The sequence below is a fragment of the Agelaius phoeniceus genome, chromosome Z (assembly GCF_051311805.1).
Source record: "Agelaius phoeniceus isolate bAgePho1 chromosome Z, bAgePho1.hap1, whole genome shotgun sequence".
NCBI lineage: Eukaryota > Metazoa > Chordata > Aves > Passeriformes > Icteridae > Agelaius > Agelaius phoeniceus.
Genome location: NC_135303.1, coordinates 10865492 through 10885294, shown reverse-complemented (window position 1 = coordinate 10885294; position 19803 = coordinate 10865492). Strand labels below are relative to the sequence as shown.

The 19803-nt window shown below is 39.2% G+C and overlaps 1 pseudogene; it reads right to left on the bottom strand.

The window, feature by feature from the left end:
* Positions 1-1281: 1281 nt before the first annotated feature.
* On the bottom strand, positions 1282-17868 carry LOC143692244 (coiled-coil domain-containing protein 171-like; annotated as a pseudogene).
* Positions 17869-19803: the final 1935 nt, after the last annotated feature.

Here is a 19803-nt window from a genome sequence, read left to right as displayed (position 1 = left end):
ACAAAGTCTGCAAAGACTTATTTTTTTCATATGGCGTAAGAATTGGTTAGTAATAAGCTCCTTCAAGTCATGGGGGCTCCTTCTGACCACCAGTCTTTTCAAGACCAGTGCCTGAGCCTTTTCTGCCACTCCAGGTTATGGTGCAAGTGGTGTGGGGATTAGGTCTAAATCCAAAACTCCCTGAAATCAGCTGGAAGATCTGTCTTGTACCACAGGAAAGGCGAGATCCAAAATGGGTTTCAGTCCCTTTGGCAGTGAAGACCTGTCCCCTAGCTGATGCTTCTGTATTTACTATAAATAAATTGTATCTGCCTATACAAAGTTGGCGTGGAAACACAGAGAGCAAGCAATCATTTCTTAAATAAACAGAACTTTAAGGATGTGCCAAAGAGATCTTGTCAGATCAGTTAGATAGCACAGGTATTTTGTTTGCCAGTTATTTCAGCACCCAGAATTTGAAGCACTACTATGGGATAACTGCATAAAATTATGACCTAATATTTTGAACTAACACTTTTGGTTTTAGAAGACTATCCCTGAATTTCAAAACAAAAGAGACAGATGTACTTTTCTCTTCTAACCTTACGCTGTCCAGGGAAGTAAAGCCCTGCCCATGGAAGTAGGAATTTCAATTTTTGTTCATTTTAAGTGACATCCCCCTGGCCCCAGGGCTCACTTTACTCCCTGTTCAAGGGCACGTTCTGCCTCCTCGAGAGTCTCCCACAGCCGCTTCTGGTCCTGCTCCATGTCTTTCAGGAGTTTCTCCTGTTGATCCAGAACTTGGTCTCTTTTCCTCAGCTCCTCCGCTGTATCAGGGAGGCCCTGCCAGCAGACAGAGAGCAGAGTTACTCTGTCGCCCAAAGAAACTTCACTTTATGCCACTGGCTACTGACCAACGTGGAAGACAAATTGATTGTGAAGTACATTTGGACCACTGCATCCTAAGGTTTTATGAATTTCCTAGCAAAATCATTACTGACTCCGAACCCCCCTAGTATTTAGTATATTTGCTATATATAAATGTGCTTTAGAATGCAAAATGATTGCAGGCAAAAAAAACCCCAAAACAAACCCCCATTGAAGACTTTTTCTTAAACTGTTAAAAAAAACCAGCTTAAAAAATTTTTAAAGAGGAGTCTTTGAAGTGTTTTCTCAGTAGCCTAAAGTTCCAGCAGACTGAGTAGTGCGTGTGTATTTACTCCTGTTATTTTATTTACACAAGGACTGCGCTTTTTGGCTTATTTAATGAAAGGTAAAACTCTGGTGACTGTTCCAGAAGAATTATCTTACCGTCGGAGATATGTGGCTTTTACTTAGCTCAGTAAATGAGTGTGATTCCAGTCTATTGCTCAGCTCCTGAACCCGTCACTGCTGTTCTTGTAAAAGCAATTGTGCCTCATGCTCACGCTGCAAAGCATTTTGTAACTCCTCCTGTACATTGTCTTGGCTGATTTTCTGGAAAGAGAAACAAGTTGTGCCTGATTCTGTAACTATATTCAGTGGTTTCCCTACGATTGAGTGAGTTCCACTTGCACACATATCAAATTCTAAAATAAATGCATGCTTATGATTAGTATTGAGGTTTTTTTAACATGAAGACATCACTGACCAATCAGATGGCAGACCAGTTAATTGCTGTGTTTTTTATAAAGAACATTCATGGAAAGTCTTGGCATTCATTATTCTATTCTAATTAGCACTGTGGGATGCAAAACTTCAGTATTTAGAAGGAAAAATATGCAGATCAATGTTCAGAATTTTAGTGGAGAGCTTCTTAACCCTTGTAAACACCTTTGTGGACTGTTCTTCCTGTCCAAAAACTGTTCCAGAAAGAAATAATTCTTCAAAGAAAGTTGTCATCTGCATTTCAACTACAATCTAATATGTGATAATTTTCATCTAACAGTCCAAAACCACTAAGGGCATAAAACCTGTTAAGAACAAAACTGAAGATGATTAGAGATTTTTGAGTTAAAAAAAAAATCCATTGCACTAGCTAAGTAATAAAGCCTCTTATTCGGCCTTATCATAAAGCAGAGCAATAGGGCTCAGGAGCTCAGTCCCGGGGTAGAGACTGGGTGCCCGAGGCTGGCTCTCTCATGCCAACGCCGCAGGGCTACCATCTAGCAAGCATGGTGATTATCAGCTCTATAGTGATTGCAAGCTCTCAGGATTTCAGCTCGGCTTGCGAGGTAGTGGTGCCCTGGGCTGGAGGCTGCAGCAGACGGAGAGAGAGGAGAAGGAGAAGGCGCAGGCTGTTCTATGGAGATGGCTTTATTTGGGGAGGTCCGTGAAGGGTCTCTGCTCTTCTTCTTTCTCCACTAATGGGGTACAGTATGCTTCTTTTATAGGGTTGGAAAGGATCCAAGCTTGACCAATGGGAAAGGGGTTAACATGACACTGCCTTATAGGGTTACAGAGATAGGTTAAGGGGTGGAGGACAGGAAAACAGGAATTTTCTTTTGCTGTTTCAGCATTCCTATTGTTCATATCCTCCATGGTGCTTTTCCTAAATCTATCGGGTTTACTACAGCTAAGAATAGGAAGGACAATGGGTGAGACATCATCTAGCAGATATTCTTTGCTTAGAAGTGTTTGGATTGGGACACCCTGACAGGTTCTACCAACTAGGCTTCAGGTTAGGGAACCCACAGTGTCTTGGTAAGTCAATCAGCAACAGCAAAAGACTCAGGGGAATTTTGTGCTACTGAGAATATAGACAAAAGCTTTTCCTCCCCCTGCCATAAAGTTACTTCTTCAGGGAAACAGACCCGCTAAAATTTGTATTGTATTTATTATAACATTCATCAACATCCATACAGAGTTTCAACTGCTATCTTTATATTTCATTAACATTCCTATTGAATACCCCCATTCCCACTGACTTTACTCTGTTGAAGTGAAATCTTCTTTTAGGATACATAAATCAGATCAACATTTCCAACAAATGACAGAACCTGGATTGCTGAAGACCAAACTCTAATTTATACAGGATACCTCCTTCTACAAATCAAAAGATAACTCCAGTGGAAAAGGGATATTTCTAAATAAATCTGTCTTTTGGTTTAGTGACATTTACAGGCAAGATTTGTTGTACCGTGTTCGGTTAAAGTTGGACTGTTCTGTTCCCCCCTTGTTTGACAATGGTTCTGCCCTGGTTCTCCCTCCCATCCCTGTTAGTGTCTGTCACCCTAACTCCATCCCAGTTGGTATTGTATCCTTTAAAACTCCTCCCCGGTTTCCCCAGAAACCAATGTATCCTTTTCTCAACCCCTCCCCGGTGCCCTGCCAGTCACTCTCCATCCCCACCCTTGTTGCTAGAAGTTTCCAGCTGGAGAGTTGGATGATTGGTCCAAGGACCGGGGCCCCTCCTCAGTATTGTCCCCATTGGTGTTTTCCCTGTGTCAGTCCTTCGGATCCCACTCCCCACTGTGTCTCTATTGGTCCTAGGTCTGGCACCTCCCTTACCTCCTCCAGCTTTTAAAAACCGCTGTAAATCCCCTCCTCCCCGTCTTCTCCTGCTGGTTCCCCTGGGATTCCCTAAATCCTGGATAAAACCGCAGTTGGAGTCCGCCCTCTTATTGCACTGGTTGCAGCTTCAATACGGTCTCGTCCTGCACAAGGCAACGCTGACAGCCGCAAGCTGGGCGTTGGCCTTAGGCGCTGTCCCGAAGCTGAGCTATGGGGACAAGTGCCCCCTGTGCTGCTAGCGGTGCTGGTCGGCTAGCTGGACGTCTTTCTCACGGCTGCATTGCTGCAAAGGTTTCTGGAAAATTCTGTTGAAAGGAAATCATTTTTATGCTTGTTTTCCAAAAGAACACAAATCAAAAACTGTAGAAAGGAGAATCTCTATTAAGCAAGAGAGCCTCCAAGTCAAATGCACTTACTTGCTGAACTTCACTTAATTGGCTCTGCAGTCTGTGGGGTTTTTCAGCATCTTTTTGCATCTCGGTGAAAGCCCATCTGCATTCTGCAAGCTGCAGGTGCAGTGAGTGGGACTCTATCTCTGCTGCATGAAGCCTTTGTGAAAATTCAAATATTTCTTGCTGCAAAGTTGCTATGTTTCTCTGTCAGCAAACAGAAACAAGTTGATGGGCTATAAAATCTGCTATTTTAGCAATCAAATAAATAAGACTTAAGACTCAAGAAAAAGAAAACATAATTTTTTCCTCCATCTCTAAAAGACATGCACAAGGACAAAAGTTTGAACCTGTCACCTACCAAGGGTTACTGCAAATTCTGTTTACAAGGAACTACTCTTTTCACCTAAGGTTTACTATGAAGATGATTAGAGAAAGAGTTTATCCTTTCATTTTGGTTAAAGGGAAGGTTATCTTTACTGAAAGAAAGGATGGTAAGCATGAGAAAGTAGAAAATAATAATAAAAAGTAACCTTAACATTTACATCAAGCCAATTTGTTCTTATAAGCTAATACAGATCTGATAAAACTTGAAAAAAAATCTTTTACTTGGATACACTAAACCTCCTCCAAGAATTCTTTCTCAATAAAAGAAAAGACTTATTCACACCCTAATGTGTGACAAATCAACTTGTGGAGTGTCCCTATAGTAGCACTTGACTGTCCTGGACTCATCATCAGCCTGAAACCAAAGAAATGCTGCTATCAAGGGAGCTTCACCGTTGCTGTAAACCTTCTGTTTCCATGGAGGAGGACTGTCAATCTGCTTACTGTGCTGGGCAGTCTGTCATGGAATCCAGCTTCCAGGGCCTGGGCATTTACTCTCTGGAGGCCACGAGCCAGCCTCTCTATCAGCGAGTCCCTCTCCAGGTAGGCTCTGCACCCACGAGCGTTCCCTTGAACTGTCTCCATCAGAACGCTCAGGTTGTCCATCAGTTGTGCAAAGCAGTTCCTGGCTGTGCCGATCAGCGAGTTACTAGAAAGCCAGAGCTCCGAATCTTGAAGAAAAAAACAACACAAAGCAAACATCGAGCAGGTTATTAGTTCCCGTTTCTTGTAAGATCACGTTCTTTTTCACTTCTACAGGATGGAAGCTGTAAATATTCTGAAATACAGAATGCTGAATCTGAACCAGTGTTCCAACTTTGCTTTTAAAGGATATGAATTCAATTTCTTGACAACAGCATGATCAAAGAAGAAAGGGCCTGAAACTGAATCCAAACCCATTTGATTCAATGGCAACTTTGATACCAATTTAGGGTCTAGGCTTCTGGAAAATGCATCATCTTGTCTTTGTCCTGTTATTTCCCTTTATTCACATAAATTATCCCTCTTCTAAGATCCTTTCTTCTGGGACAAAAATGTGGGGATTCTAAAAGTAGAGGTTAATAAAGAACCAGGGATGGCAGCAATGCAGATGAACCAAGGGAACCTGTATCAGTTCTCACTGTAAATAAGGTCCAGAAACACTCTCCAGCCTTCAGCTTCCATGAATCTATATACTGAAAGGATAAAATATCCTATCAGCTGCTTAAGAAAATGAATCTGTTCCTACAGTACAGAAATGTGATCATTGAGAGAATGTAGAAAAGAGGAACTATTTTACCCTGTAATCAAATTACTCTTTCAGGGAAACAGCCCCACTACAATTTGTTGACTAGCTACAATTGACTAGCTCAGGATATAACCTCTAGTCAAAGGCGTCTATCATAAATATCAGAAATATCTCTTCAGAGCTATGATCCAGAAGAGTTTAGATAAAATCATAAAAATGGAAATGATATGACCACCCTGACTTACTTATTTTTTAACTATATTTCTGCTACAACAATATAGAGTTAAAATTACCTTGGTTGCTGAGAACACCCTGCAGTTCTGAGATGGAACTGATTATTGCAGTCTAGAGGTTAGAGCTAGACAACCAGTGAAGTGCTTCAATACAGTCAACTCCTTCCTGTGCAAAACCTGTGAAAGAGAATTGCAGCTAGCAGGATAAGTAAATCACTAAACTATGGCACACTGCTGCCTCCATCTGTTTCAGAAATTAACCAAAAATAAGCATATAAACAAGAAATCAGTCAGGACAATTTAGAGTGTTTTAAGCGTGCTTTCAGAATGACTCAAAAAAAAAAAAGTCGATGAATTTTCTAATTTGGAAAACATTTTTAATGCCATTTATCATTGTAGAGGGAAATCTAAACTGGTCTGGCAACAGAAAGGGGCAATCTAGACATAATCTCGAAAGAAAATTTTGAAATCCTATGCTAATATTTTACCTGAATCAGAAAGCAATTTTTGTGGATTTTTAGGAAATAAATATGAAAAATTCTTTTTAAGAAAAGAGGAAATACCTTTTCCAAAAAAAAAAAAAAGAGGAACATTGCAAGATATGTACCACAGAGAAGATGCTGTAGCACCTAATTCTGAAATCCATAACACAAATATCAAAACCACCAGATAGTGTTGAGTTCATGTGCATAATTGCAATTTTACCTGCAATGTTTAACATAAGACTGGGCATTTCCTCTTAGATTGAAATCAATTCGTCAAGCAATATAAAAACATAAATCTGTAAATAACATTTGTCAAAATGTCATTAAATATGTCTTTATGCCCCAGCAAGAAAAATATTATTCCTCTTTGTTATTCCCTAAGCGTGTAATTTGATTTAACTCTTTAAGAAGATTTCACTTACATGGCACAGGATGCCTGCCTCTGGATTCTCCCAGACAAACTTGAATTCCAGAGCTTCCTCTGCATCCATCTGTCCAGATGAAAAATGTACAAGAATATCGGGCCAGAGCCCTCAGCCTGTTAGCAGCCAGAACTGCGATCACAGCTCTTCGGAACACATAAACCAGGTTCTTGGCTATTCTCTGCCTCAGCCTGCCTTCGTACTGATTTCTTTCCACCACAGCAGGGAGAGCATAAAGGAGGCTGACGATCTTGTGGTTCAGGAGTTGGTGCTGGTTCACCCGTTCCTGGAGAATGTCTCTTTGGCAAGACGTGGCGCACAGTCGGCCGTAGAGAGAGCACAGGGCCCCTGACAGCAGCGCACAGGCTGCCAGCAGGGATGAGCGTGCCTTGAAAGCATCTAATAATGAATTTTTCAAGGAATTGTTTTCCTGGGCCAGTTTGTCGGAGAGTTGTTCGAGGCCATAGAGTTTTTGCCTCTTTTTCTGCGCCGTTTCTTCACATTCCTGCGACAGAAACAAACCAAACAATAATGGAAGAAACAATAACTACGTGGTTTTTACCTAGACAAGAATGAAAAGAAAATTTAGCTTTGCCATTCAAATGATGCACTAAGGGAGCAAAAGTTGCTAGTAATAATCGTGATGAAAGTATCTCTTCTAGTAAGCAATTACAGAATTAGATGTCTGAAACAAAAAGCGTGGTAGGAGGGAAATTTCCATGATAATCAATTGCAAATGGACTTCTGATTTCTGAAAACAATCCACCAACACCATGACAGCTCACAGAAGGTCCAACACCACCTGTCTGCCCATAATACAGTTTTATGAATTGACTTAACAATAGTAATAACATCCTCCAATTTCAGAGAGAACACTGCTGTACCAAGCAGAAAGCCCCAGTGTAAGTGAGAGGAAAAACATAAGGAAGTCTGGAACATGAAAGCAGACAGATTAAATTTTTCAGCATGCAAAGACTTCCAGTCCTGAAATCCGCATCAAATACAGCATTATTCTGTGAAGTAAGTTGCAGTAACTCACAAATAACAAGGGACATCTATTTCCTTTATTCACAACGCTTTTAATTGAAACAGGTGCGAAGGAGTGTGATGATAAAGACAGTAAATGGTGGTTGTGGAAGAACAGGGAACATTCTGGATTGCAAATAACTCATCTAGCAAGGAGTGACAGTTTCACACTTTTAGGCCACTCCTCACTTTAGTATCAGAAAAACAGAGTTGCTTAACACCGTTGAAATCTACCACTGCTCTTAGGGTCAGGACATATGTAACTAAATTTATCCCCAGGTTTATCCACATGATTGTTATTCTATACAATCTCTGCAAATGATGATGCTGAAAAAGTAGCTGCTGCCCTCAGTAATTCTCAAAACAAGCCAATTTGATCTTACAGCTTTAACATTCTCAGAAAAAGAATCTGCCATCTGTAGGTGAAATCAGGCTTCTCAGCTGGGCCTGCAGACTAAATTCTCTTCAACAAATGCTTCATCAAAGTAATTTATTTCTTATTTGAGTGATGTTAATATTAGCACAGGGATGGGTTGGCTTGTTGTTTGGTTTTGGATTTTTTTAAACTTTAAACGTCTACTAAAATTCCCAAATGACCTTTAACTGCTAAGAGGCTTCAACTATTGAAATAATCCATTCAATTTTTAAAGAAAAAACAATTAGAAGTTCACAGCACCATACCTGTGATCTTGCATGAACTTCTGCAAGGACGTTTGAGTACTGCTGTTCAAGATACTGCTTTTCTTTCTGCCACCAGTGTTCCTTTGCTTTTAACTGTTCAGACATTTTCTCCAAAGCCTCCTCCTGGTTCTGCTGAAGGTCGTTCATAGTGTCAGTCTTGTGCTTGCAAATATATTCTAGGTGAGATATCTGTGTGACAAGCATTTAAGAAGAAATTATTATTTACCTTTTCACTTCAGGTTAAGCACAGCCTATTCCAGCATCAAATCTAAACTGCAGTTTTTTCAATATTTTTATTAAAACTAAGTAAAACCCTTCTAATGGCAGGTGAATTACTTGGTTCTGAAAGCAAAACTGAAATGTATTTTGAAACAAAGTATTTTATTTGGTTTCAGTTTTGCTATCCTTCTACCAGCTTGCAGAGATATTTGTCACCCTCTTTGCAGGAAACCTGAGCCAGACACGTCATAGATTTTTTTTTTTTAATGATCGTATTCAATTTTAGGAAATTAGTAATCCAAGTATATCCTTTAGAAGTTTGTGATGATTGCAAACAATAATTAAAGCACAGCCTTTAATTTTTTGTTTATTTGTTTGTGGTTTTTGTTTTTTTTTCTTTTGTTGAAAAGCCAAGAGATTCCAGCTTATTATTAAGTTTTAAAACAATTTCAGGGAATTCTAGCACAGAGAATTTTTTCCTTACAAGTAGCTCATAAGTTGAGGATGTATTTTCAACAAACATGAAGGGATTCACTCTTGTGCTTGAACACTGCACCTCATGCAAGCTAAATGGAGGAATGAACCAAGCCAACAATGATCCTCAAATGCACACACCTGAACTTTCTGCTCCTAGAAAATATCAAGATACTTCCAGATAGACCACACTGAACTGTGTAGAGAAAAAATTTTTTCAGCACAGTCTAAAATCCCAGAAAAGCTGCTAAGTACATGAGAAGAGCCCTAGAGACCTCATAATCAGTCTCAATAACAATGCTTACTTAAAAAGCAAGCAACAATAAGACACAAGCCCTACAAACGCTGCCAGCAGTGTTCACCTTCCCTTCCCTTTCCTCATCTACTTCAAAAGAGAAATAAACCAGAACACAAAGTGATACCCTAAAGAGCTCTTCAGGCATAGCTTAGTCTCTGGAGCCAGCTGAGTTATTTTAAAAGGGGCTTTTTCCTTCATAAAAGCAGAAGGTTTTCTGGGGAGAAAGGCCATGTAAGCTCACTTGCTTTAAAACCACTCAGAAAAGTACAACTCTTCCTTCATGCAGATCCTGACATGTTTTATAATAGGTATTTCTGTTGTGTTTCTGAATAAAAATGTCATAATCCAAAGTTACAATTCAACAAAAAAACCCGACACTGGCATTCTTTCAAGTAGTACAACTGAATCATAAAGACATAATTAAAAGGTGATATTCCTGGAGAAAGTGTATTTTGCCTCTGGATTCTAGTAAAAGAAAGACTTGATTTATGACTGTAAATGACTATGTTCAGAGAATTTCTTCATCAGTAAGATGAATTTATTATCTTTTAATTAGGTCCCTGTGGCTACTATCAGATTGTCCTTTCAGAATATCCTGCACAGAAGGTGGAGCTGAGAGACTTGATGCACACTCCAGTCACATCTAAATGCCCCTGGCAACAAAGTGAGCAGTGGACAAGCCAGAATTAATGGTGCTCATTTGTTAGTGTCCAAATCCTTTTGGGGGGATGAATATCAGTCCTTTTTAACGAGACTGCAGTGTGAGCAAATGTCACTGAGCTCAGCAGAGGCAGCTGATGCCTGGGGACACTCACCCTCTGGTTAGCCTTGCTGAAGTTCGAGACCAGGGCTTCAACATTCTCATGCAAGAGGGCACAAAGCTCTGCCCAAGGTAACTCTTCCAGGGGGACATTTGTCAGTCTGGAAAGCACCTGGGCATTTGCCAGAGTCTGGTATGTGTTCAGGAGGATGGACATCTCCCTCTGGAACACAAAGAAAAAAATTAATTGCTGTAGCTGGGCAATGTTCAAATCAAAAGAGATGCATCCTATGTGTGGTAGCAGAGCTGCCTGCAGCTGAAAATGAGCCCTCAAGGCTCCTTCTCACAGCTTCACAAAATTCCTCAGTTCATTTCTAATAATTGCAGCCATAATAGTGCATAATATTACAGCAGAGTAAGAAAAGAGATTTCCCAAAATTTATCTAATTAGACACAGTATGTAAATAAAGTATGTGAGTAAATCCCAGTCCTGTGGGGGCCACAACCAAGACCTGGCACAGATAAAAATTTCCATGCTCTTAGTGGATGCAATTCATTCACTCATGTTAATACCTTGAGGTGCCTCCAAATTGTGCCCCAACACTTGCACAGCACACAGAAAACTGTCCAGTTGGCCTGGCAGCACAACACACTCTAAATTCCTTTAAAAACTTGTTTTGCATGGATTAGATATGATTAAACAGCTGGCCAAAATGGGCCTACAGCTCCATCAGTCAAACTCCACAAGCCATGCCTCATTTATTAACAGTGATTTTAATCAGTGGTATATGAAATTGATTCAGATTCTAAATAAATTTCAGCAACAACAACATGCAGTAGAAATTCAATTCTTCATACTTTTAGTACATACAATTGCCTTAGAAACTTTTTAAAGTTAAGAGAATAGAAAGCTGTTTCTCAAATGCTGTCTTAGTACAGTCAGAGATCAAGATAAGATTATCCAACTGGAGTGGAAAGAGCATATTCAGGAAGCATAAAAATGGTACAAAATATGAAAAAATACTGTACAGGTCAGGAAAGCAGGAAGGGAAAATGAAGGGAAGAGAACACACTGACATTTTTACCCAATTTAAGTATGGGTATAGCAAAGACCAACAGCAATATATTAAATGTTATCTATACTTAGGTTCTGCTACAGTCTTCTGCTTTTTCATTTTGGGCAGCAAAATCAGAGCTATCTCAATGGAGTAAACAGGATCACATACAGGCACTTCTGCTTCCCAAACAAATACAAACAGCTTTGGGAAAAATGCAAAGCCATCCAAGGCAATAAATACCTGATCTCATAAGGCAACCACTAATACAACTCTTCCAAAAATGACCTGCTCTGGACAGTCTTGTGGTTTGAAATCCTTTGAGTAAAATAATTAAAACAACCAGCTCTATGAATATGACAGTGAGCTAATTATTATTAGTTTTTAACCTTTCAATAACGTAACATTAATTTTGAGTCTAGCATTAAATACTGTTTCCATTACCAGAAATCTTGATCATGAATGGAATCTTGTCCATAGTTCTTGTCATGTCATATGTTTTACTAAGGAATACAAATAAAAAGGAAAACTCCTACCACAGCAACAGCTAGCAAGCACTTCACGTTTGGAAGCAAGCACTTCAGTAGAATATTTTCAGCTTGCAATTGTGTTTTGTAGTTAGAAATAGCAATCATTAATGCCTGTAGTTAGGGCAGACAGTTGCTTTTCTCTGTATGTATTCCTTTTGTGCCTGATGAAATGACTTTTTCAGGCTAAGTAGTCCAGCAAATGTCTTTTAATACATTAATGCTTGCATGGAAGAAGCTGTTATTCTCCCAGAAAGAAAAAAGAGGATCCTGATTTTATTTGCCTCCAGTTTATGAATGACAGATCTGCCTGGGCAGTGGACAGCACTAAGACAAAGTGTGGACTAACTCCATCAAGTGAACAAAAGACACCCACAAATCTGAACACTCTCTGATGCAGGTCTCTGCTCCTGTCCACAGGGAACAGACCTCATGCACCTTCCATGCTCAGACCTCTGACAGAGAAAGAGGAGAAGTTTGCAAGCCACTATAAAAAAAAAAAATGTATATTGCTAAGAGTAGAAAGAGAGCAAATGTAACCACACAATGAAAGGAGAGATTTTCTAAACATGCTGACAACTTTCCTTTGTCCCTGCTGCTATGCAAAAAGATGGCAAAATTGTTATTCAAGGTGTAGCTGGGTAAAGAGAGTAGAAAAGCCCAAAGTGGTCATATAAGAGGAGAAAGTGTTCAGAAAATAATCCAGCGAAATACATCCAATGTGCCAAATCCACAGCAAAACAAGTAAAAAACAAAACAACAACAAAAAATCCTCTCTGCTTTTCCATCTGAAAGCTTGAAACAATTTTCAAGCAATTTTTACAGTCAAATACTTGCACTAAAACTAAAAGGGTGTATGAAATAGAAATAAACATTTCTACAATGATAGCTAATGAAACTTGACAAAAAAGTTAGGTAGAAAGAACATTCTTCACATGAAATGATCATCAATATCTACAAAATGCCTTAATTAGGAATGCCAGTACATCCTACCCATACTTAAAAAATATTTTCAAATTAGCGTCTCCAAGGCATGTTACATTTATTCATGTAGTAAATTTTTTTAAAGGTAACATAATAACAACAAGGGTGAGAGAATGGCAGAATTCTTCTACAGCTCAGCGCAGCAAATGCAGCAAATCCTCACCTCAGTAAATGTTTTGACAGTATGTTTTAAAAAACCTAAGCAATGTGTGCTATAGATGATTAATCCAATATTTCTGGGTGGGACGTGCCTGGCCCCATCTGACCCTTGCTGCTGGACCAAAGGCGGCAGCTGTGGTGTTTCACCTCAGAGATACCTTTGGCCGGCTGGGTGCTGCAGCTGCGCACTCGCAACAAATCCAGGCATAGTAGAAACTCAGTCTACCTCTGGTGGAAAAGGTTCAGGCGACAGTGAAGAGAAAGGAGAGGATTCTATCGTAGAGTTTTAATCCAGAGTTTTATTCCAGGATGGTAGACCTCTGAAAGAGCTCCCAGTAGAATCCCAACCGCATGGTCCCGTCTCCTTTTAAGCCCCAGGGACAGGGGGAGGGGAAGGGACAGGTGAGGCACCAACCAGGTGTGAGGAGGGGAAGGCTCAAGGGATACAGACACTTGGACAGGCCAATGAGCCCGGACCTGAGGGGCATCTTTTGAACTTCTGCCAACCACACCATGACCCTGCTGGAATGTTAAGATTGATGGACAGCTCTTAGCAGGAGGGCAAAAGGGGAAAGGAAAGGTTGGCACACCTGAGGGGTTGGGATAGGTGAAACAGGAAGTGGCATCACACTGCAACAGTGTGCCACATTTTTTCCCTACTATTGAGCTTTTTTTTCAATTTACTATTTCCTGTGGAGGCTCTTTTTCCTTACTATTGAGCCTTCATGCAGGCTGAAGCTGTCTGGAGGAGCCACTACTGTTGCATTGGAATCTTGAGCTCTCTTCCTTTCCTCAACCTGGTCTTTCCATTGCACACCGGAGGATAAACGCTGTCTTCGTGAACTGGAAAGTTTCCACAAAAAAGATACTTTAACCAAAATTACTTTTGTCAAATGCCCTGTGTTCTTTTAAAGGATAATCAATGGATTTGGCAGATACTACTTCAGCACATCACATGGATTCTGAAGCTGCTTGCCTTTCTGAATTGAATGAAGAAATTTATATTCCTTCTAAGAAAGATTTTTCAAGAGGTAATATTTTCAGTTACCAAGCCTCGTGACATGCAATTCATAAGATTATTTGGATGTGGCCTCAAAGTTACATATAACAAACAGAATTTTTCATATTTTAATTAACACAACAGCTGTCTTCAGAGAGACCATGTCACATCTTGCATCATCAATGCTGATTTCAAGTACAGTTCTTGCTCTTAAGGTTTCCACATGCCTGACTCTACTCTGTCTGGCTTTTAAAGCAGACTGCCCAGAATTTTAATCTGTTCTTGTACTGTGTCAGTCAGGAAAACAGATATATCAAGAGCCTGGCATGACTAAACAGGCAGCTGATGAGGAAACTCCAAGGCCAAACAATAGCATAAAGGACACAGAAGTACAGAGAGAGAATCCAAGGAAGAATTTTAAAAGATTGCCTGAGTATTTAGGCACAGTGTCAGGAAAACCAAAAGCTTGCTTCAAATTGATGTTTGATGCAGAGGATGACAAAGGCTTTTCCAGCTCAAGTTTTAAGTATCTTACTAAAAAACATCTCCATCACCATGAATCTTGTATGAGTTGCTCAGGCCAGAAACTTCCTTTCTTGTAGGAAAAACCAGTTTCTTTCATTCTCCACTACTACTTGTGCAAGTCAACATAAACACCTGTGTATACAGAGCCATATAGCTCTAGGCTGAAAGAGAGCTCACCCAAGTTCTGCTACCACAGGCACAGCAGACTGTGCTGGCCAGGAAACATCCCAAGAGATTTCCTCTGCTCTCACACTTATCAATATTTTTTAACCATTTAAAGCTTTCTACAGCTATTCAAAAGTTGAAAACAAAGATTATCCACTATAAATGATACACTTGAACTTCTTGACGGGAGTCTTAGAGATCCAACTGACTCACTGAAGTGGAAAACAATGTTTTCATAATAATATAAGGGTATATAGAAAAGCCATCTTTTCTAGACCTGCTGGATATCTTTTCCTACACTCACCCCAACCACTGCTGCAGGCTGGACCTAACCATAACTATGATTTTCAAAATTTTTGGTTTGGCAAATAATCTGTAGCAGGCTAGTTATTATCTGTACCATTCACGATACCTTTGGTTACTGATATGGGCCGGTTATTAATGGACTGCCAGGTTCTGAACCTTTAGTTTGGTTTGGCACATTGCACCAGATTTTCTGCTGACTGAAAAATGCAGGGACTGTAAACTGCGAGTTGTACTGAGGCTGTCTACTGCCATTTTGCAATGGCTTTAAAAGGAAACTTAGGCTTTTTTCCCTGTCTCAAGTGCATTTACTGGCTGTCTGAAATCTTCCCTTGCTATCCCTTCTGGAAAATCTTCTCTCCTGCCGCATTGCTCTTCATTCAAAATGCTTTTGAGTTCTTGAATTCTCAACTACCAAGTGATAAGACAGCAGTTAAAGGAAGTTAGGAAAGACTGCCATGGTCTTTAATGCTCTTCACTGTTCTGTTCTGCTTTTTATAGGTGAATATCTTCTATTAATGCTACATGGAATTAGAAAGCATTTAACACACATAAAAATGGATTAATACACAGAGTTCAAAACAGAAAGAAATAGATATGTTGACCAAAAGCACATTTGGTTCTCCTTGCATGGTGTTTGGATTTTCCTGTTTTCCATTATTTATATTACAGAAGTTTTCCAGGGGAATTCTATTCATAAAGTAGAGTCATAAAAGGGTGGGATTAACAGTAAAAGCTACACTTGCACTCAGAGCAAAGCTCATGTGGAGCTTGTTCATGTACATAAACAAGGAAGAAAACCTTCTGAGGTCTTCACCCATAAAAGATAAATCTCTAACTTCACGGAATGTTACTTTTCCAGCTCCTTTGTATGTTGCAAAAGTAGAGAGGGAATAAAAGAACCTGAATCATCACAATTTATTTAATCATCACTTCAGAAATCCAAATGCCTGTACTTAGAGAAGGTCATAAGAAAATAACTGACTGAAGAAGTGGCAATGTTTGTTTGTGTTCCTCAGAAAACCAGAAAATAAATATGAAATTCCCTTTTGTTTTCTCATTTAGTTCTTCAAAAATCCACTAGGAAGGCTTCGTTAGTCAGTACAAGATCACTCAACAATTATCTTACAGGGTTTTTCACTTATTTTTTTTAATAAACCCTAATTGCTTTAATGGATCAAACCCTGTGTGACACAGTTTAGTAATACAAAAATTTAATATTCAAGTATGCATATCACATTTTTTCATATACTCAAACTTTTCTGGTAACAGCAGATGTAATAGCTGAAATGTATTCTGAATAGTTACATTTGGAAGTGCAGTCTCAGGATGCATTAATATCTCACACCTAGAGAAGCTGGGTGAATGCACCCTATCTGAAATTACCTAAGTGCCCATTCCAAAGATATAGGACAGAATATTTTAGCAGTTTAACTACTGTGAAACATTTCCTTTTCCCTCACTCTTTCAATGCTCCTTTGAATTGTAAAACACAAGAATGTGACATTTTATTTGACTATTGATTCTATTAACTTGATGGTTCCCTGGAAATCAAGGAGATATTTTTCTATTACTTTTTACAGTCTTGACAATCATTGCAAAAAATCTGCTCAGTGTTTCCCCTGGAGCAAGGAAATCTTAACATTTTTAGAAAATTGCACCTTTACAATTTCATCTTCTATTTTACTGCAAACTTCTACCAAATATTTAATCAAAAGTTTACCTGCATGACTTCTGTAGTGTATTTACATTCTACATGTGCAAGTCTTGTTGCTGCAGCATCATCCTCCAGTTCCTTTATTTTCACTGCAGCTGCCTAAAAGGAAGTACATTTTAAAAATATCTAAGTCCAGAAAGATGATAACATCATGCAAAGACAACTTAATTTCTTCAGTTTATTAGGGCTCCATAAACCAACCTGTGGTATCTGAACTACTTGCACTTTGGAACTGTGAAAACTCATGTCAATAAATAAATAAAAGGAAACAATTACATATCCAGGATATTAAAGTCATATTTTCTATTTAGTTAAAGAAATTGATGTAGGATTATGTTCTTGCTACAGTTTTTATAGTCACAGATACCTGTCTCTACATAAAGGCCTGGACATGGTATTTCAGTTGAAAAAATGGTTTTAGCAGAAGCAGTAACTACAGAGCCTCTATAATAGAAATTCACAGGAAATTTCAACTACATTGTTTCCTTTCAAAAGCATCATCTCACTTTGACTGATGATTGATTTGAAAAGAACAATACACCCCAAAATGACTTCTGCCTTCAAGTGATGCCAGAAAGATGAAGAAAAGGACATTCATATTAAAAGTAATTTAAGACACTCAAGGTTACACGGATACAAGTCAAGTCATTGATTTTGGACAGGTAAAGCAGAGGAGCAAGCATGTGAGACTGAATCCTAACTCTAAGCACTTCAGTTAGGGAAACGTTAACTGAAAAATAAATAAATACATAAAATGAACATACGAGCTGTTGGCAATAAATTTAAACTCTGTATTAGCTCACTCATTCACAAAAGGAAATAATTGAGAAACAGAGATCTGTGGAAGGCCTATTAAAGAGAAAGTCACAGCACAGAGCTTACCAAACCCACTCCACAAAAGCATCAGCCAAAAGGCTTAAGCTTTGCCTCCTCCCACAAGATCTATCTGCTTAAGATGCTTCAATAAAAAATTAAAAAATCACAAATCCTGCGCAAATACTCCCTCTGTACCCATATTGCTAAGAGTACTTTCCCAGTGACATAACCCCCTTTCCATCTGCAGTTCAAACACCACTCTCAGGTCAGGCTCGCAGCATTCACCTGTGAATCCACCTTTCCTGCCAAGTGATGCTCTGCATTTTGTTAATCAAACACGGGGCACCCATAGCCTAACTCAGAGGTTTCACCCCTCAGAAATGAAACTGCTCAGTTGTGCCAGTGCTTGCTGAGGCTCCCAGCAGCAGGCAGAAAGCTTTACCTCCAGTTCTTGGAGGAGCCTCTCCTGCCGTTTATTCTTGATTTCCAGACAGGTGGCCTGGAGCTTCAGCACCTTGGTGCAGCCATTGTGCTCTGCCTCCATATCCTTCAACCTCTTGGCAATGCTTTGCAGGGCAGCATTAGTTTTCTAAAGATAAATAGGTAAAGGAATAAATCAATACATCAAGAGGCACTTTTTCTAAGATAAAGTATTGCAGTTGAGAGTTCAACTGCAGTTTGAGAGGAATGGAGACTGCATCAGAAGATGATGTTAGGATTTTAAAATCTACAACGCCAGCACCCGTCAACAGAAGTGTTTACCCAAGAGCAGACGTGCTTTTGATTCACCACCAAGAAATCTGTGTTGGCCCAAAAATCACTGTGAACATGATCTTCTGTGGTAACACTAAAATCAGAGCCAGATCTCCACTGGAAACCTTTCCCTAAAAGAGTACAGCCCTTCCAATCTCTTCTGTCTCCCAGCTCAGTGGCAATGATAGAAACAGAGGTCATTTGGGGAAATTATGCATGGGGACATAAGTTCATTTTTGTAATGATTTTGATTGCTGAAACTTCAGATGTTTTTAGAAACAGTTAGTCCCACAGACTAAATAATTTTGATTTCTGCTTTTCTGAAAAGCATTTTCTTCTTTCTAGAAACTGAGGTTCAAAACTTATGAAGTCCTCAGTAGAATAAAAGAAGATGGTCCCCACTTCAATTTCTGCATACAGAAATTGAACTCAGCTAGAGGCTGGAAGCATTATTGACATTACTGGACACTGCAGCTCCATGAAGTCACTGCTACAGAATCCCCATTGTCCATATGAATTTGGATTCAATTTAAGCTAATCCTCTAGCTTTGCACATCCAGCAAGACAGGTTTCTACCCTTCACAATGCAAAATAAAGAAATAAAGAAGCCCAAATGAACTACCTGTTTTCTACATTTTCTAACATTTCTTCTCGATAACTGGAAAGATAGAGAAATATTTATTTCCTCAGATTTATCTTCCAAATATTAACAAATGTGAACTGGGAAATGTGAAATAAGTAACAAATAGTTTGCTGTGAAATACAACAAAAAATTTTAAAATATTTTCTACTGGAAATATAATTAACATTAGAAAGCTAAAATTGTTGTGAGTATATCAAGCTCGTTAAACAAGTCGGCAAGAGCTGTAGGATTTCAGAATTTTGAAGAATTTCTGAACTTTTTGGAGGTGATATAACTGTTGAATACTATCCCCGTAGCCACCTGCAAATACAAATATTTGCTCATGACAAACACAGCTGTTTTTTTGTTTTGTTTTTTTTTTTTTTTTAACCGTTTGTGAACGACACAATCTCCCAAGTATTTGAAGGAAAAAAACGTGAAGGGATATGAACTCCTGCCTAACCACGAGCTGATGCTATTGCCCTTCCTACCAAATCCAACCCCTCCTATCCCAGGCCAGGATCCGCCCAATAGATCCTGTCACAAAGCAGGGAGGGTGATTTTTCCTGTGTGCTTGTTCCAGAGGCACATTTCAATACTCCATGACTCCACTCCCACGCCTACCTCAGCATTTTCACCGCCAAGTTCAGAATTACGGTTTGTGCAGTGCAGTTTTTCCAGCCAGGATTTGCCTACATGCTCAGAATCCCACTTCTCTGCACGTATTAAGACCACAATTAAATCTCCTTTCATTTTAGAACTCATTTCATTTTAAAACTCAGAATAACTAAAGGATTTAAACTGGGCCTATAAATACACAACACAAAAGACTGCAATGCATTCCAAGTCATCATTTATAAACCCAGATATTTCTGATGTTCATCTGACAAGCTTAAATGAATTAAGCTTTCCATGCAGTCAAGGACAATCAAGATGTAAGATTTTTTATTTCCCAGCATTTTATAATTATACATAACATAACTCTAGGGTGGTGGGCAGGGGAACAGCTACAAAAGCAAAGTGGAAAAATGTTGTTCTTCTATTACTTCTCTAGAGTCCCATATTGTTGTTATTAGATTTCCAAAGTCCATACCTCTCCGGTGT